This window comes from Ranitomeya imitator, chromosome 1 (assembly GCF_032444005.1).
Source record: "Ranitomeya imitator isolate aRanImi1 chromosome 1, aRanImi1.pri, whole genome shotgun sequence".
Taxonomy (NCBI): domain Eukaryota; kingdom Metazoa; phylum Chordata; class Amphibia; order Anura; family Dendrobatidae; genus Ranitomeya; species Ranitomeya imitator.
Window position 1 is genome coordinate 716,668,813 of NC_091282.1, and position 23,503 is coordinate 716,692,315.

Here is a 23,503-nt window from a genome sequence, read left to right on the forward strand (position 1 = left end):
GACTCAAGATAAGTCAAGTTCTTATGATGAGTCAATACCACCACGCGATGTTTAGCTCCTTCAAGCCAATGACGCCACTCCTCGAATGCACACTTCATGGCCAGCAACTCTCGGTTGCCCACATCATAATTTCGCTCAGCAGGCGAAAACTTCCTGGAAAAAAAAGCGCATGGTTTCATCACTGAGCAATCAGAACCTCTCTACGACAAAACAGCCCCTGCTCCAATCTCAGAAGCATCAACCTCGACCTGGAACGGAAGAGAAACATCTGGTTGACACAACACAGGGGCAGAAGAAAAACGACGCTTCAACTCTTGAAAAGCTTCCACAGCAGCAGAAGACCAATTGACCAAATCAGCACCCTTCTTGGTCAAATCGGTCAATGGTTTGGCAGTACTAGAAAAATTGCAGATGAAGCGACGATAAAAATTAGCAAAGCCCAGGAACTTTTGCAGACTCTTCAGAGATGTCGGCTGAGTCCAATCATGGATGGCTTGGACCTTAACAGGATCCATCTCGATAGTAGAAGGGGAAAAGATGAACCCCAAAAATGAAACCTTCTGCACACCAAAGAGACACTTTGATCCCTTCACAAACAAAGAATTAGCACGCAGGACCTGAAAAACTGTTCTGACCTGCTTCACATGAGACTCCCAATCATCCGAGAAGACCAAAATGTCATCCAAGTACACAATCAGGAATTTATCCAGGTACTCTCGGAAGATGTCATGCATAAAGGACTGAAACACTGATGGAGCATTGGCAAGTCCGAATGGCATCACTAGATACTCAAAATGACCCTCGGGCGTATTAAATGCAGTTTTCCATTCATCTCCTCGCCTGATTCGCACCAGATTATACGCACCACGAAGATCTATCTTGGTGAACCAACTAGCCCCCTTAATCCGAGCAAACAAATCAGATAACAATGGCAAGGGGTACTGAAATTTAACCGTGATCTTATTTAGAAGGCGGTAATCTATACAAGGTCTCAGCGAACCATCCTTCTTGGCTACAAAAAAGAACCCTGCTCCTAATGGTGACGATGACGGGCGAATATGCCCCTTCTCCAGGGATTCCTTCACATAACTGCGCATAGCGGCGTGCTCAGGCACGGATAAATTAAACAGTCGACCTTTTGGGAATTTACTACCAGGAATCAAATTGATAGCACAATCACAATCCCTATGCGGAGGTAGGGCATCGGACTTGGGCTCATCAAATACATCCCGGTAATCAGACAAGAACTCTGGAACCTCAGAAGGGGTGGATGACGAAATTGACAGAAATGGAACATCACCATGTACCCCCTGACAACCCCAGCTGGACACCGACATGGATTTCCAATCTAATACTGGATTGTGGGCTTGTAGCCATGGCAACCCCAACACGACCACATCATGCAGATTATGCAACACCAGAAAGCGAATAACCTCCCGATGTGCAGGAGCCATGCACATGGTCAGCTGGGTCCAGTATTGAGGCTTATTCTTGGCCAAAGGCGTGGCATCAATTCCTCTCAATGGAATAGGACATTGCAAGGGCTCTAAGAGAAACCCACAAGGCTTAGCATACTCCAAGTCCATCAAATTCAGGGCAGCGCCTGAATCCACAAATGCCATGACAGAATACGATGACAAAGAACAGATCAAGGTAACGGACAGAAGAAATTTTGACTGTACCGTACCAATGGTGGCAGATCTAGCGAACCGCTTAGTGCGCTTAGGACAATCAGAGATAGCATGAGTGGAATCACCACAGTAGAAACACAGCCCATTCAGACGTCTGTGTTCTTGCCGTTCAACTCTGGTCAAAGTCCTATCGCACTGCATAGGCTCAGGTTTAAGCTCAGGTAATACCGCCAAATGGTGCACAGATTTACGCTCACGCAAGCGTCGACCGATCTGAATGGCCAAAGACATAGACTCATTCAAACCAGCAGGCATAGGAAATCCCACCATGACATCCTTAAGGGCTTCAGAGAGACCCTTTCTGAACATAGCTGCCAGCGCAGATTCATTCCATTGAGTGAGCACGGACCACTTTCTAAATTTCTGACAATATACCTCTATCTCATCCTGACCATGACAAAGAGCCAGCAAATTTTTCTCTGCCTGATCCACTGAATTAGGTTCATCGTACAGCAATCCGAGCGCCAGGAAAAACGCATCGATATTACTCAATGCAGGATCTCCTGACGCAAGAGAAAATGCCCAGTCCTGAGGGTCGCCGCGCAAAAAAGAAATAACAATCAAAACCTGTTGAACTGGATCACCAGAGGAGCGAGGTTTCAAGGCCAGAAATAATTTACAATTATTTTTGAAACTCAGAAACTTAGTTCTATCTCCAAAAAACAAATGAGGAATAGGAATTCTTGGTTCTAACATAGATTTCTGATCAATAGTGTCTTGCATCTTTTGTACTCTTGCCGAGAGCTGATCCACAAATGAAGACAGACTTCTAATGTCCATCGCTACACCTGTGTACTGAACCACCCAAATGTCTAGGGGAAAAAAAAGGCAAAACACAGTGCAAAGAAAAAAAAATGGTCTCAGAACTTCTCCTTTCCCTCTATTGAGAATCATTAGTACTTTTGGCTTCCTGTACTGTTATGAAAGGCAATTCAGTACCACAATGGACATAGCGGTCAGAGCACATACAGTGATCTGACAATAACCCAAAATCATAGAACGAGCTCTGAGACGTGGGAACTCTGCAGACCGCAATCCCTAATCCTCTCCAAACAACACTAGAGGCAGCCGTGGATTGCGCCTAACTCTGCCTATGCAACTCGGCACAGCCTGAGAAACTAACTAGCCTGAAGATAGAAAATAAGCCTACCTTGCCTCAGAGAAATACCCCAAAGGAAAAGGCAGCCCCCCACATATAATGACTGTGAGTTAAGATGAAAAGACAAACGTAGAGGTGGAATAGATTCAGCAAAGTGAGGCCCGACTTTCTTAACAGAGCGAGGATAGAAAAGGCAACTTTGCGGTCTACACAAAACCCTAAAGAAAACCACGCAAAGGGGGCAAAAAGACCCTCCGTACCGAACTAACGGCACGGAGGTACACCCTTTGCGTCCCAGAGCTTCCAGCAACAAATTAGACAAGCTGGACAGAAAAAAAAGCAAACAAATAGCAAAGAAGAGCTTAGCTATGCAGAGCAGCAGGCCACAGGAATGATCCAGGGAAAAGCAAGTCCAACACTGGAACATTGACAGGAAGCCAGGATCAAAGCATTAGGTGGAGTTAAGTAGAGAAGCACCTAACGACCTCACCAGATCACCTGAGGGAGGAAACTCAGAAGCCGCAGTACCACTTCCCTCCACCAACAGAAGCTCACAGAGAGAATCAGCCGAAGTACCACTTGTGACCACAGGAGGGAGCTCTGCCACAGAATTCACAACAGATTCCCCCCTGTATGGCTTAGATTCTCCCTGCATGGCTTAGATTCCCCCTGTATGGCTTAGATTCTCCCCTGTATGGCTTAGATTCCCCCCTGTATGGCTTAGATTCCCCCCTGCATGGCTTAGATTCTCCCCTGTATGGCTTAGATTCCCCCCTGTATGGCTTAGATTCCCCCCTGTATGGCTTAGATTCCCCCCTGCATGGCTTAGATTCTCCCCTGTATGGCTTAGATTCCCCCTGTATGGCTTAGATTCCCCCCTGTATGGCTTAGATTCCCCCCTGCATGGCTTAGATTCTCCCCTGTATGGCTTAGATTCCCCCCTGTATGGCTTAGATTCCCCCCTGTATGGCTTAGATTCCCCCTTGTATGGCTTAGATTCTCCCTGCATGGCTTAGATTCCCCCCTGTATGGCTTAGATTCTCCCCTGTATGGCTTAGATTCCCCCCTGCATGGCTTAGATTCCCCCTGTATGGCTTAGATTCCCCCCTGTATGGCTTAGATTCTCCCCTGTATGGCTTAGATTCCCCCCTGCATGGCTTAGATTCTCCCCTGTATGGCTTAGATTCCCCCCTGTATGGCTTAGATTCCCCCCTGTATGGCTTAGATTCCCCCTGTATGGCTTAGATTCCCCCTGCATGGCTTAGATTCTCCCCTGTATGGCTTAGATTCCCCCCTGTATGGCTTAGATTCTTCCCTGCATGGCTTAGATTCCCCCCTGTATGGCTTAGATTCCCCCCTGTATGGCTTAGATTCTCCCCTGTATGGCTTAGATTCCCCCCTGTATGGCTTAGATTCCCCCCTGTATGGCTTAGATTCCCCCCTGTATGGCTTAGATTCACCCTGTATGGCTTAGATTCCCCCCTGTATGGCTTAGATTCCCCCTGTATGGCTTAGATTCCCCCTGTATGGCTTAGATTCCCCCTGTATGGCTTAGATTCCCCCCTGTATGTGTAATGACCAGAGGTCCGAATAAGATCCAGTGAGTCACAAACCAAGACCAAGGCAGAAATCTCCAACGGTATTTACTCAAAGGCAAATTAATCAAGGTAATATGGAGAATATTAAGGCACATGCACCCCAAAGATACACTAATTCAGCAGCAGCTGAAATCACTGTGCCACTCAAAGGTCTCCTGAGAACTGTGTACTACAACAGACTAGTAAGAAATTTACCTAACAGGCAACTAAAAACAGGAACAAGTGTAAATTGAATGTAGTGTTATTAAGGGAGCCCCTGGAATGGCACATTGAGTATAACTTACACAACTCTAATATAAGATACACCTCTAAAGTAACAATTTAACACTCTGAGCAGAGATACCCGGGTATCTATAACTATGGTACCGTATCCTGAGATGGATTTCCTCTCAGGCAGGAATCCGCAGAGGCTGTAGCCAGTTCATATCTTCAGCGCCAATAAGTTACAGCAAGCTCCTCTTGTCTTGTCGGCCGATGCCGAGCCCAAACGCCGGGGACTTAGTTAGTGGTCTCACGATGTAGTCTCTGCTTCTGTAGCTCCTAGGAATGGTTCCACGACAATCCGTCCGTCTCTGTATCAGCAGTCTGTCCAGACTTGTTTCTCCACTCAATGCACAGGGAATCCACAGACTTCCAAATTCGTACTGGGTTCTTAGCAAAGTCTCCGTCTTTTCTTAGATAAAGGGTTAGCTCCTCTCCAGGAAACGTTAGCAACACAAGTCTCTCACAGAGTTAAACAAAAGGTTAGCTCTTCTCCAGGGGAACGTTAGCAACAAAAAGTCTCTCAAAAGCTTCTTTTCCTCCAAAAACACTTGCAGTAAATCCACACAGTCTCTTTTTAAGATCTCACAGCAGCTTCTGCCTTTGCTTCCCGCCTTTTCTCTCTCAGCTCTCACTTCCTACTTTCACTTTACACTCGAGACACTAGACCCCACCCCGCAGCACACATTGTCTCTGGGAGGTCTGTCCTCTGCTGCAACAGGCAAAAACCACAGGGTCCTAGTGCCCTCTCAGTGGGACTACAGTTCACCCTCTTACATATGGCTTAGATTCTCCCCTGTATGGCTTAGATTCCCCCCTGTATGGCTTAGATTCCCCCCTGTATGGCTTAGATTCTCCCCTGTATGGCTTAGATTCCCCCTGTATGGCTTAGATTCTCCCCTGTATGGCTTAGATTCCCCCCTGCATGGCGGTTTATCTCTCTGCATCAGCACCCGCTCCTGCTCCTGCTCGGCGTGCTGGCTTATGTCCTCCTTCATCCCCCCGTCCCTCATACTCACCTGTCCCACTGCACGGCTGTGCCGACATCCCTCGCGCTCTGTCCCGACTCCAGGCGGCGGCGCCGGCGCAGCACCTTCTTCCTGCTTGAGCGGTCATGTGACCCCGTTCATTAAGATCATGAATATGCGCATATTCATGATCTTAATGAGCGGTGTCACGTGACCGCTCGTTCAGGACGAGCTGCAGTGCAGAAGCCGAGACCATCGCTGGAGCAGGGTGAGCATTCAAGGCGGGCGGCGGGCGGCGGGGGTGGGCCTGGAGCAGGGGGGGGCCCTGTCAGCAGGTGTTAGTGCCAGGGCCCACCGGAGGATCCTCCGGTTCCCCGGTGGGCCGGTCCGAGCCTGTCTGTAGATAATTTGCACTCTGCTCTGCCCTGGGGTCCGTTTGGATTGTGAAGCGCTCAACGGCCTTTCAGGCAGCATAAATCTGAGTTGCCATTGTCTAGTGTGTGGTTAGGGATATCTCCGCTCATGCAGGAACCACTAGGGACTGCGAGGCATGGTTCTCTAGTCTGTAGGGTCAGTTGTAGTTTTTAGTGTGTTATCTTTTCTCCTGTGTGAGCTGCTACACTATCATAACATCTGGTTTGGTTTTTATGTCAAGTGATATTGCAGCGCTTGTTTTAGGGTTGCCACTTTCAATAGATGGCACTAGAGTTCAAGTACTCTTCCTTCCTGAAGAGGCAGTAAGAGGATTTATTAAAAATTTACATTTCCCTGTTATTCTGATGCAAGACTTTTATAATGTACTAGATGGCAGCCCGATTCTAAAGAATCGGGAGTCTAGAATCCATATATACTTTATTTATTCAAATGTAAGAATAATACAATTAATAAATAATAGTAAGAAAGAACAAAAATAATAGGCAGTATATGGAGAAAACACCAAACAAAAGTTCAAAATTGGTGTGAAAATGTCACTGAACCACTTCACAACTAAATATATATAGTTTGGTAAATGGTATTATCATTTTTTTGACGAAATTCGGCAGGAGCTTGAAGAGCAACGTCACTGGGCCCGCCTCCACGCAGTAGAAACTTGCTTTGAGGTAAAAATTCAAAAATCACACCAAAATGGCGGGTGGAGTGTGTCACAGTACGGCACGTTTCTGATTGGTCGCTCGCAGCAGGCGGCAACCAATCAGACACTGGACACTGTTGACGTCACTTATCTCCGGACATTAGCTCCGGACATTAGCTCCGGACATTAGCTCCGGACATTAGCTCCGGACAAAGCCACGGAAGTTGGCACAAATTGCAGGAAGTAGTATTCTAGGCAATTATATATTAGACTAGATGGCAGCCCGATTCTAAAGAATCGGGAGTCTAGAATCCATATATACTTTATTTATTCAAATGTAAGAATAATACAATTAATAAATAATAGTAAGAAAGAACAAAAATAATAGGCAGTATATGGAGAAACAAAACAAAACAAAAGTTCAAAATTGGTGTGAAAATGTCACTGAACCACTTCACAACTAAATATATATAGTTTTGGTAAATGGTATTATCATTTTTTTGACGAAATTCGGCAGGAGCTTGAAGAGCAACGTCACTGGGCCCGCCTCCACGCAGTAGAAACTTGCTGTGAGGTAAAAATTCAAAAATCACACCAAAATGGCGGGCGGAGTGTGTCACAGTACGGCACGTTTCTGATTGGTCGCTCGCAGCAGGCGGCAACCCATCAGACACTGGACACTGTTGACGTCACTTATCTCCGGACATTAGCTCCGGACATTAGCTCCGGACATTAGCTCCGGACATTATCTCCGCACATTAGCTCCGGACATTATCTCCGGACATTAGCTCCGGACATTAGCTCCGGACAAAGCCACGGAAGTTGGCACAAATTGCAGGAAGTAGTATTCTAGGCAATTATATATTAGATAAGCCACAAAGGCATGAGAGCTGATGTTGGGCATACAGTATCTACAAGACCTACAATTATGTTATAATGAAGTTGTTTCCTCTGTTATGTAAGCACAGATTTGGATAGTACAGCTCACCCACTGCAGTTTGGAACACTAATGGCTGATAATCCTAAGTAATTAGTTGAGTGACTTGATGGGTATTCCTTTTAGACATGCAGTGACTGGCATTCCTAATTAACATCTTTGGGCTATAGCTCTTTTCTGTAAGTGGAATTGATGGTTGATTTATTATGAAGATCAGTCATGAATGCCCTCTAGATAGGAACTTATCCAAATTGGTACTCAAGACATTTCTTCTTTGTAGCAAAGGTCAACTGTCTTTTAAGACGACTCAGACGCCGTTATATAAGCTTTGTTTGTAGTTTTCCGTAATGTGCCTGACGTAACTGCATTCTGGCTCTCAAAAGCAAGGAGATGAAAAGCAAACAGCAAAAATATGCCTGAGTGTTACCATACCTTCCAAGGGTCTGATCACATTGTGTGGACCGTATATTTTCACTTTAACTAATCACATTACTTGTTCTAGCCTTAGTTTAGGCGTATGTAGGAGTTAGTTAGTTTAGTGGGGGTGATTCATAGGGATCCCACTAGTGTCTTGCAGCTGCACCCTGTGACTGCTAACAGGGCGCAGCATATTTTGGCGATTCTGCGAATCAACAGAGTTCGCTTCCGTTCACACTGGGTGAAGTCTAACCCACATGTGAGCAAGTGTCCATCCGCCATTACTCAGCAGCAGGTACCATCTCTGCATGGTGGACCCCAATGCTGATGCTAAATTAATCTTTGGACTCATTTTGTGGGGAGAGTTAGGGCTGCAAACACTTGATAACTAGCCTCATAGTTGGAAAAGCATATTCACAAAAGATAAGTTATAAAATGTACTATTTTGTCTACTTATTAAATACATTGCAAAAAGTCATAAGATTAAAAACATGACTTAGTGTTTATCACAGGTGTTGGCATACATACCTTTATTACCAAAGTGTACCATATCTATTACAAGTGGATAGTATATATTATTATCGAGTGTAAAAAAGAAAACAGAAGACGGCACTGCTAACACTGCAAAGCTGTCAATTTGTGCATTCACAGGTGTGATATTTAACCTTGCGGTTACATTCTGTGCTTTTTGATCTCGGGTGCTCTTCAAAATATAACAAAATGATCCACTTGAAATGAGTAAGAAGGAGAAGGCACTCGCCGATCTGTTAAAAAATTCCTCGCTTTATTGCATCTTCATTTAAAATCCATGGCCGGGAGAGTGTGTAGCGGAGCTAAAGTGAGCAGGTGAAGATGACGGCCATTTCGTGCTGTGTGAGCACTTCTACGGGTGCTCACACAGCACGAAACGGCTGTCGTCTTCACCTATTCACTTTAGCTCCGCTACTCACTCTCCCGGCCATGGATTTTAAATGAAGATGCAATAAAGCGAGGAATTTTTTAACAGATCGGCGAGTGCCTTCTTCTTCTTACTCATTTCAAGTATATATTATTATATTTATTTTGATTCATGTTCTCCTGCTGTGTTCTGTCGCCTTCCTCTGTGCACTTATGAGCTTGTTTTTAATCTTAATATGACATTTTGTAATGTATGTCATAAAAATTACTATTTTGTCTACCTATGACTTATATCCTTTTGTAAATAGGCTTTTTTTGTTAAAATTGTTCCAGAAAATGAATTTCTCTCAGAAAATTATTGCAATTACACGTTTTGGTATACACGTTTATTTCCTTTGTGTATATTTCAACGAGAAAAAAAGGCAAATTGAGCATAATTTCACACAAAGCCCCCAAAATGGGCAGGAATAAATTGTTGACACCCTCAATTTAATATTTGGTTGCAAACCTTTTGAAATAAATAACTGCAATCGCTTCCTATAACCATCAACAAGCTTCTTATGTCTCTCAACTGGAATTTTGGACCACTCTTCTTTTGCAAACTGTTCCAGGTCTCTCATATCTGAAGGCGCCTTCTCCCAACAATTAAGATCTCTCCACAGGTGTTCAGTGGGATTTAGATCCACACTCATTGCTGCCACTTCAGAACTCTCCAGTGCTTTGTTCCATCTATTTCTCTGTGCTTCTTGCAGTATGTTTAGGGAGATTGTCCTGCTGGGAGATCCATGACCTAGGATGCAAACCCAGCTTTCTGACACTGAGCACTATATTGTGACCCAAAATCCTATAGTAATATTCAGATTTCACGATGCCTTGTACACAGTTAAGGCACCCAGTGCCAGAGGCAGCAAAACACCCCCAAAACATCTTTTAACATCCAATATATTTGACAGTAGGTACTGTGTTCTTTCTTTGTAAGCCTTATTCCAATTTTGGTGAACAGTAGAATGATGTGCTTTAAAGCTCCATCTTGGACTCCTCTGTCCACAAGACGCTGGGAGGAAGCTTGAGGATGATACATCCCCTCTCCTAGTGTAGATCAAGTGCCTGGCATGATTCTTATACAGAACCATCAACAAATTGGGTCACATCAATCCTCATACACATTTGGGTTGGTTATGTATAGATATAATATGACAGCTATCCTATGTCGATATCTATCCTATTTTATAAATGGTGAAACTTTTGTTCATGGCTGGTTTACGTTTTGTTTCTACATTAAGCTGCAGGATTATTGGGCATAAGTGGTCAACTTTGTATAAGCTCCAAATGTGGGAGTGTAGGTTTGATGTGGCAGTGAAAATCAAAAATGAACTAATAAGGTAAAAGAAAATCAAGAAAACTAACAAAATAACCCTATAGCAGTTAAAGATGTATCAGATAAAATTTAACTTTTAATGAATTACTCTCAAAACGAATCAGAACAAACCCAAGTTATAATACACAATCACTATACAAACAACCGTGCTGGCTACCATCACCCTGCAACAATTATCCTGCATCCAAAGACTACCTACCAGCAGAGGTTGGCACCCTAAGCAATAAACGACTGATGGCGCCCCGGCTCTCCTAGATAACCCTATGCTGGTAAGACATGCAACCATCCAATTGTGCATGCATAGGGAAAAGAGATATACAGGGAATGCCGTATGAGGACTAATAACAAATGTAGACAACAATAACGGAAGATATGCTATAAAAGGATGAATAGTACCACACTATATATGTAACATATGCATGAAAAGGAGTGAAGTACCTCACTGTTCTGTTCTCTGCTGATATAGATCCTTCCTAGCAGCGGAGGTAGGCACCCTACTTGTCAGCAGATGTGGCACCCCCGCTCAGCAACGGCTGTCCCTGGGAGTCCCTAATGGTAATCCAACTAACCCACAGGATAGCAAAGTGATAGAAAAAATAGGCAGGTAATATACAATGTTTACACAAGGAACAGATAGAAGTTCAATGCCACATAATATATACCGTAATCATCATGATAATAGCAAGTGTGGTGCCCCAAGGTGCATTCCTCACTGGGAGAGTGATGTTACGCTTGAGGGCAAGAAGGGATAACTGCAACCAGGTACCACAAACATGCAACACATTCACACTCCAGGCCACCATGGGGAGCTTTTGATCCTACTTGCTAGGTGACTCCCCATATGGATATAACTGGTAGTCTGTAGGGAAAGAGAGTTCAGCTCTTGCCAGGAAACAGACTGGATCAGTCTGGGCAGCAGAAGGTTTTACGGAGCTGTGTAGCCTCAGTGCAGCAGTTCCTGGAAAGAGATATTCAGAAAGCCGAATTGATTGCAGAGAGCATGCAGAAGAGTAAAGCACAGGAAGAGATATCAGAGGAGACCAGCCCCGAGCAGGCTGCCTCCTTCTGAGGCGCAGAGACTGGTAGCCAGAGCACAGAGGTTGTAAGGACCTCTATGACTTACATCAGAGACCGACAGGACAGCTGAACTTTACGTTACCTGTCCGACCTAACACCCAGGAGGCACGGTGGCAACCCTCAGAAGCCAGGACGTGCTAGAGTCCCTATAAGCAGCCTCAAGCCACCAGTCATACGGGTTATGTCCTATCCTACCTGGGGGACAGAGAGAGAGATAACATCTGTGAGGACCTTATCTGTAGCTTTAAGCAGCAAGGGACTACACCACATAGCGCTAGAGGAAGGCTTTTGATTTCCACCGGGATAAGGGGACTCCTAACTTGCCTCCAAGCCGGCCGAACTCTGCCTGCCCTGTGATCTGGTGCTCTGGACTGTGGCTGCCTGAAATCGACAGTAAACAAGGTAAAGAGACTGCAAACCTGTGTCTTCATTCTTTACTGCGCCTCTCCTCATCCTCCATCTACAGTGGGGCAAAAAAGTATTTAGTCAGTCAGCAATAGTGCTAGTTCCACCACTTAAAAAGATGAGAGGCGTCTGTAATTTACATCATAGGTAGACCTCAACTATGGGAGACAAACTGAGAAAAAAAAATCCAGAAAATCACATTGTCTGTTTTTTTAACATTTTATTTGCATATTATGGTGGAAAATAAGTATTTGGTCAGAAACAAACAATCAAGATTTCAGGCTCTCACAGACCTGTAACTTCTTCTTTAAGAGTCTCCTCTTTCCTCCACTCATTACCTGTAGTAAAGGCACCTGTTTAAACTTGTTATCAGTATAAAAAGACAACTGTGCACACCCTCAAACAGTCTGACTCCAAACTCCACTATGGTGAAGACCAAAGAGCTGTCAAAGGACACCAGAAACAAAATTGTAGCCCTGCACCAGGCAGTGGGAGCAATAATTAGAAAATGGAAGACATACAAGACCACTGATAATCTCCCTCGATCTGGGGCTCCACGCAAAATCCCACCCCGTGGGGTCAGAATGATCACAAGAACGGTGAGCAAAAATCCCAGAACCACGCGGGGGGACCTAGTGAATGAACTGCAGAGAGCTGGGACCAATGTAACAAGGCCTACCATAAGTAACACACTACGCCACCATGGACTCAGATCCTGCAGTGCCAGACGTGTCCCACTGCTTAAGCCAGTACATGTCCGGGCCCATCTGAAGTTTGCTAGAGAGCATTTGGATGATCCAGAGGAGTTTTGGGAGAATGTCCTATGGTCTGATGAAACCAAACTGGAACTTTTTGGTAGAAACACAACTTGTCGTGTTTGGAGGAAAAAGAATACTGAGTTGCATCCATCAAACACCATACCTACTGTAAAGCATGGTGGTGGAAACATCATGCTTTGGGGCTGTTTCTCTGCAAAGGGGCCGGGACGACTGATCCGGGTACATGAAAGAATGAATGGGGCCATGTATCGTGAGATTTTGAGTGCAAACCTCCTTCCATCAGCAAGGGCATTGAAGATGAAACGTGGCTGGGTCTTTCAACATGACAATGATCCAAAGCACACCGCCAGGGCAACGAAGGAGTGGCTTTGTAAGAAGCATTTCAAGGTCCTGGAGTGGCCTAGCCAGTCTCCAGATCTCAACCCTATAGAAAACCTTTGGAGGGAGTTGAAAGTCCGTGTTGCCAAGCGAAAAGCCAAAAACATCACTGCTCTAGAGGAGATCTGCATGGAGGAATGGGCCAACATACCAACAACAGTGTGTGGCAACCTTGTGAAGACTTACAGAAAACGTTTGACCTCTGTCATTGCCAACAAAGGATATATTACAAAGTATTGAGATGAAATTTTGTTTCTGACCAAATACTTATTTTCCACCATAATATGCAAATAAAATGTTAAAAAAACAGACAATGTGATTTTCTGGATTTTTTTTTCTCAGTTTGTCTCCCATAGTTGAGGTCTACCTATGATGTAAATTACAGACGCCTCTCATCTTTTTAAGTGGTGGAACTTGCACTATTGCTGACTGACTAAATACTTTTTTGCCCCACTGTACATACCGTGAGCCCTGGGGATATACTTCACCTGTGGGAAGTTATACCATCTAGCTGCCATAACATCACCCCAGCGGACCCCTTAAAGCAGCGTCGGTCCCTACTGACCGAATACCACAGATGGCGTCATGAACATAAACTTTATTCCCTTTTAAGACCTTTCCTTTTTACATGGGCGCCCAGGGCCAATGACCGGGTCGCCACTGTGACATCCCCCTGTGAACAGCAGGACCCGGTACAGAGTACCCCGCTGCCCTGGCGGGCGACTCACAAGCAACTAACCCACAGGATAGGCATGTAATATACAATGTTTACACAAAGAACAGATAGAACAGCATCCTTATATCCAAACTCCTGATGAGCCGATATGGTGAAACGCGTAGAGGTTTCTGAAAGCATCTAAAACCGTGAGCACCTCTTTTTTTGTTTGCTGTTATCATGATGATTACAGTATATATTATGTGGCATTGAACTTCTATCTGTTTTCTGTGGAAAAAAACGGAAATTTGGTGAAAATCTTGAAAATTTCACAATTTTCAAACTTAATTTTTATGCCCTTAAATCAGAGAGTAATATTTCACAAAATAGTTAATCACATTTGTTAGTCACATTTGAAGTAAATTTGAGAGGTCTGTATGAATACCCAAAAGTGACACCATTCTAATAACTGCACTGCTAAAGGTGCTCAAAATCACATTCAAGAAGTTTAATAACTCTTCAGGTGCTTTACATAAATGAATGGAACGTGGAAGGAAACAATAAACATTTACTTTTCTTTCACAAAAATGTTCCTTAAGGCTAGGGTCACATTGCGTTAGTGCAATCCGTTTAGCGCTAGCGCTAGCGGATTGCGCTAACGCAATGTTTTTTATGGGGCTGCGGTCGGGGTCGCGGTAACGTCCCCGCTCTCGCAGATCCCCGATCTGCGAGAGCGGGGAACGGACCGCGGGCGCGCCTCGGACGCTGCAAGCAGCGTCCGCGGCGCGCCAGGAATCACCGGCGCGTCGCTAGCGCGTGCCGAACATGGCACGCGCTAGTGAAGCGCGTTCCCATTAGCGTGAATGGGCGCGTTAACGGCCGCGTTGCACGGCGTTAATTTCGCCGTGCAACGCTGTCCGTTTAACGCGGTCCCATAACGCAATGGGAACCCAGCCTTAGTCCTAATTTGTTTTTACTTTCGCAAGGGTGAAAATAGACTATACATTTTGTTTTGCAATTACTCCTGAGCATGCTGATACCCCATATGTGGGGGAAATCTACTGTTTGGACACACGGCATAGCGATTGCCATGTTTGGAGAGTCACTGATGTGCCTAAACATTGAAACCCCCAAAAGGGACACCATTTTGGAAACTAGACCCCTTAGGGAACTTATCTAGATGTGTATTGAGCACCTTGAAACCACAGGTGCTTCACAGAAGTTTATAACGTGGTGCCGCGGAAATAAAAAAAAAATTAAAACATAAAAAATGTTCCCAAATAAATCTTTTTAGCTCCATATTTTGCATTTTTATAAGGGTAAAAGGTGAAATTGCTCCTTACAATTTGTTAAGCAATTTATTCGCCGATACCCCATATGTGAAGGAATACTAATGTTTGGGCGCACGGCAGGGCTCGGAAGGAAAGGAGCAACATTTGACTTTTGGAATGCAAAATTGGCTGGAATCAATAGCGGAAGCAATGTTGCGTTTGGAGAGCCCTTGATGTTCCTGAACAGTGGAAACCCCCCAAAAGTGACTCCATTTTGGAAACTAGACCCCTCAAGGAATTTATCTAGATGTCTGGTGAGCACCTTGAACTTCCACGGGCTTCACAAAATTTTATAATATTGAGCCGTCAAAATAATTAAAAAAAACATTTTTACCACAAAAATGCTAATTTAGCCGCCACTTTTTTATTTTCACAAGGGTATCAAGAAAAAATGGACCCCAAAGTTTGTTGTGCCATTTCTCGTGAGTATGCCAATACCCAGTATGTGGTGGAAAACTACTGTCTGGGGGCACAGCAGGGCATGAAAGCGAAGGAGCGCCATATTACAGTGCAGGTTTTGCTGCATTGGTTTGAGATTGCCATGTCACATTGGCAGGGCCCCTGAGGTGCCAGAACAGCAGAAACCCCCGTATGGGACAGAATTTCATACCATTGCGCAGTAAAGAAAAAATAATTACATTTTTACCACAAAAAAATGTTTTAGCCCCAAATTTTACATTTTCACACTGGGAAATGGGTAAAAATAGTGCCAAAATATGTTACACAATTTCTTCTGAACTTGGCAATACCCCATATGTGGCTATACAGTACTGTTTAGACACACAGCAAGACTCTAGAGGGACTGAGCGCTATTTGACTCTTGGAGAACAAATTATTATAGAATAGCTTCCAGACGCTATACAAAAAACCCTAAATGCCAGAAAAGCAGAATACCCCTTAAAGTGACCCCAGTTTGGAAATTATACCCCTTTAGAAATCTACAAATGTAGTAAGTGTTTTCCAGAAACTGGCAGCAGTGGATGTTGCTGAGTGAAAAATGCAAACTGCCGCTGTAGTGACAATTACGTTGCAGTCACCAGTACGTTATGCCCAGCCTGTGCTTCTGGATACATGCACCCATAAGTTAAGCGGGCTCTCATCACTACAGAAATGCCAAACATGTGGATGATATATGTGGTTTAGGCACACTGTTGGGCTTAGAAGGGAGGGGAGCATTTAGATTTGGGAGCGCAGAATTTCTTTTAGGGGAGTGAGTAGCCATAACGCTTTTCCAGAGCTTTTGTACTATAGTAACAGTAATGGGGAAGCCCCCTATAATTCCGTTAACAGATGACCGACCTGAGTGGGAACTTGCTTTTTTTGTGGAAGCTTTTATTGGGAACATTTGACATAACATTTGGGATCACACTTGTCTGGCGCTCTACGCTGAGCACTTACCTTGGGGTTTCTATCTAAATCTCTGAGTAACGTGACAGATGAAACCCCCAATGCATTCATTATAATGAGGCAGCAGAGTTACTCTGGACTCCGTCTGGCCTCTGTTCAGCGGTGTCCTTTTCAGAGGTGCACAACACAGGCTGACTGCACTTTTATGTATGGCTAAAAAGACGGACACCGCCGGATCACAGGTCTTATGGCTCCCACAGTGCCCCCATCTGCCTCATTATGGGTAATCTTCCGCCGGGGGTTCTGTTTGAATCACCTATTTCAGAGATTTACACGGAAACTTCCAGTGTAAGCGCTCAGCGGTGATACCAAATATATATATTTTCTCACAAAAGAAGGACATATATTATATACTAGATTGTGGCCCGATTCTAATGCATCGGGTATTCTAGAATATGCATGTCCCCGTAGTATATGGACAATGATGATTCCAGAATTCGCGGCAGACTGTGCCCGTCTCTGATTGGTCGAGGCAACCTTTATGACATCATCGTCACCATGGCAACCATTATGACATCTACGTCTATACTGTGGCCGTTGCTGAATCAGAAACGTGGGATTTCTACGTCCTTTATGACATCGTCGCTGTGCCCGTTGCTGATTGGTCGAGGCCTGGCGGCCTCGACCAATCAGAGACTCGGGATTTCCAGGACAGACAGACAGACAGACAGACGGAAAAACTCTTAGACAATATATTATATACTAGGTTGTGGCCCGATTCTAACGCATCGGATATTCTAGAATATGCATGTCCCCGTAGTATATGGACAATGATGATTCCAGAATTCGCGGCAGACTGTGCCCGTCGCTGATTGGTCGAGGCAACCTTTATGACATCATCGTCGCCATGGCATCCATTATGACAACATCGTCGCTGTGCCCGTCTCTGATTGGTCGAGGCCACCAGGCCTCGACCAATCAGAGACGCGGGATGTCTACGTCCTTTATGACATCATCGTCGCTGTGCCCGTTGCTGATTGGTCGAGGCCGCCAGGCCTCGACCAATCAGAGACGTGGGATTTCTACGTCGATGCTGTGCCGGTCTCTGATTGACGTGGGATTTCCAGGACAGACAGACAGAAAGACAGACAGACAGACAGACGGAAAAACCCTTAGGCAATTATATATATAGATATTTAATATTTTTATTTTCTATATATTTTGTGATTCTTTTAAATAGTTTTAAAACATTTTTTTACCTTTTTTCCTTAGTCCCTGTATGGGACTTCAAATTTTATTTGTCTGATCACTGGTCTCTTATAATGCAATACACATGTATTGCATTGCAAGAGACCTGTCAGTTTTGCACAGCCAGATTGCTTGTTAGACTCAGCTGCAGGCTGAGCCTAACAAGCCACCGTAGCTAGCAGACCCAGAGGTCATCACATGACCTCCATCTGCCAGGAAAACGTGGGATCCCCCCAGTGATGTGATTAGATCTCATCACGGGGGGCATCGGAGAGGTGAGTATAGCAGGGGTTTCCCTCTGCTATATTCTAAATGCCACGATCGCAGTTACTTGGCAGCGTCTCCACATCCCACCGCAGTCCTCAGCTATCAGATCCTACACACTACATGTGGGTCTTTTGGCAGCATGCACGATCCCCCATCTCTTAAAGGGGCATTGCGAGAACTCTGAATATGTCCCCAGTCAATAGATGGGAGGCATCTTGTATTTAAGGCACACTCCCCAGTAGGAAGGTCTTGTTAGGCCGCCGTCACACTAGCAGTATTTGGTCAGTATTTTACATCAGTATTTGTAAGCCAAAACCAGGAGTGGGTGATAAATGCAGAAGTGGTGCATATGATTCTATTATACGTCTCCTCTAATTGTTCCACTCCTGGTTTTGGCTTACAAATACTGATGTAAAATACTGACCAAATACTGCTAGTGTGACGGCAGCCTTAGTCTTAGTTGAATAGCCCTTGCCAGCTAGTTGTCAGGTCCCTTGATTCTGAATTTATTCCTCAACCCCTAGTCCTTGTGTAGCCAGGGCATGAACCTTGAACCTCTTGGTCCTTCTGTGCCTAGGGTCTTAACCCAAAACTGCACCTAGCGATCACAGAACCTGACCTGAACCCTGAAGCCGTTCCGTTGGTAGTAGAACCTGCACCAGTTTCTGTCCTGAAGTCTGTAATGTCGCAGTCTGTTTCAGTATCCAAATTCAGTCCTGCCTATAACTCTGTGTCAGTATCCATTCTGCCCGAGCATCCAAAGCCTGTGTAGTCTGAACGGAGTCTGAATTGTGTCCTCCCAGTTACTGAGTCCAGTCCATGTCTGCTATCCTGACCCCTGGGTTCAACAGCTGCAGTATCGGGGTCTTCCTAGGAGTGGTACCTGGCAGCTACCTGCAGCTCAAGTCTAACTCCACCATCACGAGCTCTAGCGAAGACAAGGTAGCCACTTAGCCACTCCTCCTAGGCCCATGCTCCACATTTGACAGGTGCCAACCCTTTCGGCCATGGCTGTGTATACTTCATGCTAATTATGTGTGAACTGGCTTACAATTTACTATGATATATTGGCACTTCTTATATGGCTGGAATTCTATTTTTGCCACATTCAGAGGATTTAGAGTTGAGAAAGTGCAATGTGACACTGTCACAGAAAATACTACATAGTGTCTGCAGTGCCCAGATGAATAGTACAATGTTTTACCCTTATACATGTTTCATACAGGGTCCTTAACAAAAGTGTCCTGGATAGAACTACAGACCGTGCAGCACAGCACAGTACTGGAATAATAATCAGAATCATTCTGGGTCCAGTTAGGCTCAGCAGATCTACCATGACTGGTCTCCCTTGTGTGTCCAATGAAGTAATTTCATTATTTTATTAGAGGGCTGTCATAATGGAACATGAAAAAATGAGGACCTATATCAGAATGGCCTCATACCACAACCATCAGTTACAAACAATATTTTCATGATGCATTTCTCTCATACAAAAATCAAATTCTGAACTATATAGTAAGCCTCAAAAGGGGTTGTCCAGGCTTGAGGATCAAGTCTGCAGTCACTATGTAACTGCAGACTTGTGAAGTCTCACAATATGCAGTCAGAATGCTATTTGCATTCATATGGTCTTTCATCCACCTGCTTTCCTTTTTCTTCTTATTCTCACTGATGGCGACATATCCCCCAATCCTGCCCCCCCCCCCCCCCCCCGCCTCCCACTAATATCCTCACCCCTAAACTTCTCATACCAAGAGAAACCAACGCAATCCCTCACACTTAAAATCTGTGCCACTGACCCCCACCCCCCTGCTTCCTCTCTCTGGGGCACTTTGGAATGCCCGCTCTGTCTGCAACAAGCTCCACGTGATCCACGATCTCTTTACTTCCCGCAACCTTTCCTTCCTGGCCCTCACTGAGACCTGGCTGACGCCCCCTGACACGGCCTCCCCTGCTGCACTTATGAGTTATGGTGGCCTCCACTTTACCCATACTCCTCGCTCTGATAACAGACATGGCGGGGGAGTGGGTTTCCTTCTTTCCAAAAACTGTTACTTCAACCCTATTCAACCCCCACCCTCCCTTATCCTCCCTTCTTTCGAGGTTCACTCTCCCTCTAATCTCCAAATGGCTGTCATATACCGACCACTGGGCCCAACCACTGCCTTCATTGACCAATTCTCCACCTGCCTTCTTTACTTTCTCTCTGCTGACATCCCCACCATCATAATGGGTGACTTTAATATCCGTACTAACACCCGTCAGCCAGCATCCTCCAAGCTCCTGTCCCTTACTTCATCCTTTGGACTTACTCAGTGGTCCTCCACAGCCACCCACACAGACGGACATCATCTTCACCCGCCTCTGTTCCTTATCTAATCTCACAACCTCTCCCTTCCCCCTATCTGACCACCATCTACTCACCTTGTCATCCTTGTCCTCCTCACCCGCCCCCCATGTCCAGCCACTACCACATCCTCGCAGAAACCTTGCACACCTAGACATTCACAGACTCTCAGACTCTCTCCTACCCCTGTGCGACAAATCAATAGGCAACCCTGGCATAACCTCACCAAAAACTCTGACAAGCATCCAGGGTCGTGGAGCAGCTTTGGAAAAAACACACCTGCCAGACGACTTCACTGCTTTCAAACAAGCTACACTTGCCTTTAAACTAGCCCTCACTTCTGCTAAACAGACCTATTTCACTAACCTTGTATCTTCACTATCCTACAACCCAAAACAACTGTTCAGCACATTTAATTCTCTCCTCCGCCCACCACTGCCAACTCCAACTCTCCTCATCTCTTCTGAGGACTTTGCCTCCTACTTCAAAAACAAGATCGACCAAACAAGGCAAACCTTTACTGTTCCACCACCCCAACCACTCCATATACCAGACCTCTGCCCTTCCCTAATAACCTTCCTCTCCAATATCACTGAAGGAGAACTTACCGCCTCCTTTCCAAATCACACCTCACCACCTGTGCACTTGACCCCATCCCTTGCCACCTGCTCCCCAACCTCACTAACATGCTCATTCCAGCCCTAACCCATCTCTTCAACCTATCGCTATCTTCTGGTACCTTCCCCTCTGCCTTCAAACATGCCATCATCACACCCATCCTCAAAAAAGCTAACCTTGACCCAACTGCTATGCCCAGCTATCGCCCCATATCACTGCTCCCATTTACTTCCCAACTCCTTGAGCAGCATGTTCATGCTCAACTTTCCTCCCACCTCTCATCTAACTCTCTCCTTGACAACCTCCAATCTGACTTCTGCCCCCACCACTCCACCGAAACTGCCCTGACCAAAATGACTAATGACTTACTCACAGCCAAAGCTAACAGACAGTTCTCCATCCTCCTCCTTCTCAACCTGTCCTCTGCTTTCAACACAGTCGACCACTGCCTACTGCTACAGATTCTTTCTTCCCTTGGCATCAAAGGCCTTGCCATGTCCTGGATTGCCTCACACCTTTCCGACCGCACATTTAGCGTTTCTCACTCCCACACTACCTCCTCACCCTGCCCTCTCTCTGTTGGAGTCCCTCAAGGCTCTGTCCTAGGGCCTCTACTTTTTTCCATCTGTACCCTTGGCCTAGGACAACTCAAAGTCCCATGGCTTCCAGTACCACCTATATGCGGACGACACTCAGAATCCCGGAGTGTCTGCCAGCCACATCCTCCTTCTTCAACTCTCGCTTCCTAAAACTCAATGTAGACAAAACCGAATTCATCATCTTTCCCCCATCTCACGTATCCCCCCTACCCAATCTATCTATTATGGTAAACAGCATCACGCTCTCTCCCGCACCTGAAATCCGCTGCCTCTGGGTAACTCTCGACTCTGCCCTGTCCTTCAAACCGCACGTCCAAACTCTTGCCACCTCCTGTCGCCTCCAACTCGAACATAATGCCAGAATCCATCCCTTCCTCAGCCCACAATCTACTAAAACTCTTGTGCATGCCCTCATCATCTCCCGCCTCGATCACTGCAACACCCTCCTCTGTGGCCTCCCCGCTAACTCACTTGCACCCCTCCAGTCTGTCCTCAACTCTGCTGCTCGGCTAATCCACCTCTCTCCTCGCTACTCCCCTGCTTCTCCTCTCTGCAAATCCCTCCACTGGCTCCTAATTCCCCAATGAATCCAGTTCAAACTACTAACACTGATCTACAAAGCCATCCACAACCTGTCCCCTCACTATATCTCTGAACTAATCTCCCACTATCAACCCTCATGTAATCTTCGATCCTCCCAAGACCTCCTACTCTCCTCCACACTTATTCGTTCCTCACACAACCGCCTCCAAGATTTCTCCTGAATATCCCCAATCCTCTGGAATTCCACGCCTCAACACATTCGATTATCCACCACCCTCAGATCCTTCAGACGGAACCCGAAAACCCATCTCTTCAGGAAAGCCTACAGCCTGCAATAACTATTCTGCCGCCTAACCAACCACCCGAGCTGCCACCTCACCAACCACCAGTGCTGCAGCACACCCCAACCTCCTGTCTCTTCCCCATTATCCCGTAGAATGTAAGTCCGCAAGGACAGGGTCCTCTCCCCTCTGTACCAGTCTGTCATTGTAAATTTATTTTCGGTTAACAATATCTATAACCCTGTATGTAACCCCATTTCTCATGTACAGCACCATGGAATTAATGGTGCTATATAAATAAATAATAATAATATGGTCGCATGCTGACTAGATATATTCCAAAACAGTAAATTGAGCGACGGCGAACACATCTCCTAGGAATGTGGCGGGATGTATGCAAATCGCACACTTGTGATCACATGACCTCCAGCTCCTGGCGCCAGAGAATCCTGACAGAGTGTACTGTGAGGATTCTCAAGTCTATAGTCACATAGAATGGCTGCATGCTTCAGCCCCAAGTCTGAATAACCTGATTAAGCATATGCCACGTGACAAACACTTCAGCTGACCGCTATTTCTCCCAGTCCCCTTCCATATACATATCAGTCTGGATGAGTGTATATGTGTCTGGTTAGGAAGAGGGAGAAAGATGCTAAAAGACACCTTTGGCAGGATAGGAGACAAAACTGATTATTGGGTCCAACCACTGAGACCTGCATCGATCTGAAGAATGGAGAATATTTATCCCTGATGCGGCTTTTTATTTTAATGCTGACAACAGGTAAGATGACCAAGCACACTGCTCCATTCATTCATTATGGGGCAACCATAAAAAGCCAAACAATCCTCAGGAGCCTCATAGGGAAAAAATGATGCCTCAGTCTAGCATGTGTGCTGTCATTCCACTCTAATGGGAATAAAAGATCTTCATTCTGATGATCGGCGTGGGCCCCAGTGATTTTACCCACACGATCAACAACCTATCATGTATCCTCTGGATAGGCAATAACTTTTTCCCAGCTCAACCCCTTGAACAAAAAAAGATCAGGAATGCTGTAATCCATAAGCCCTGTGGGAAGAAACAGCAGGCTCCCAAACACAATAGTGATCATTAAATCCCATGGAAATTAGCAGGTTCAAGTAGAAGGACAACTTGGTCTCCCCTATTAGCCACCTCTCATGTGCCATAGTTTTCTAAAGTACTTTTATGCTGTAGCCATGAATCAACAAAAGTTTGCCCATTTGATGAAAAAAAAAATTACTAACTTTATCAAATTGACAACTCAGTACAGTTCCCGGCATGCATAACT

General features: G+C 45.4%; 1 protein-coding gene across 2 annotated transcripts in view; it reads right to left on the reverse strand.

Annotated features, from left to right (window-relative positions):
• Positions 1-23,503, reverse strand: part of SCG5 (secretogranin V) — a 75,755-nt gene that overhangs the window by 40,802 nt on the left and 11,450 nt on the right. The gene's annotated exons all lie outside the window — the stretch shown is intronic.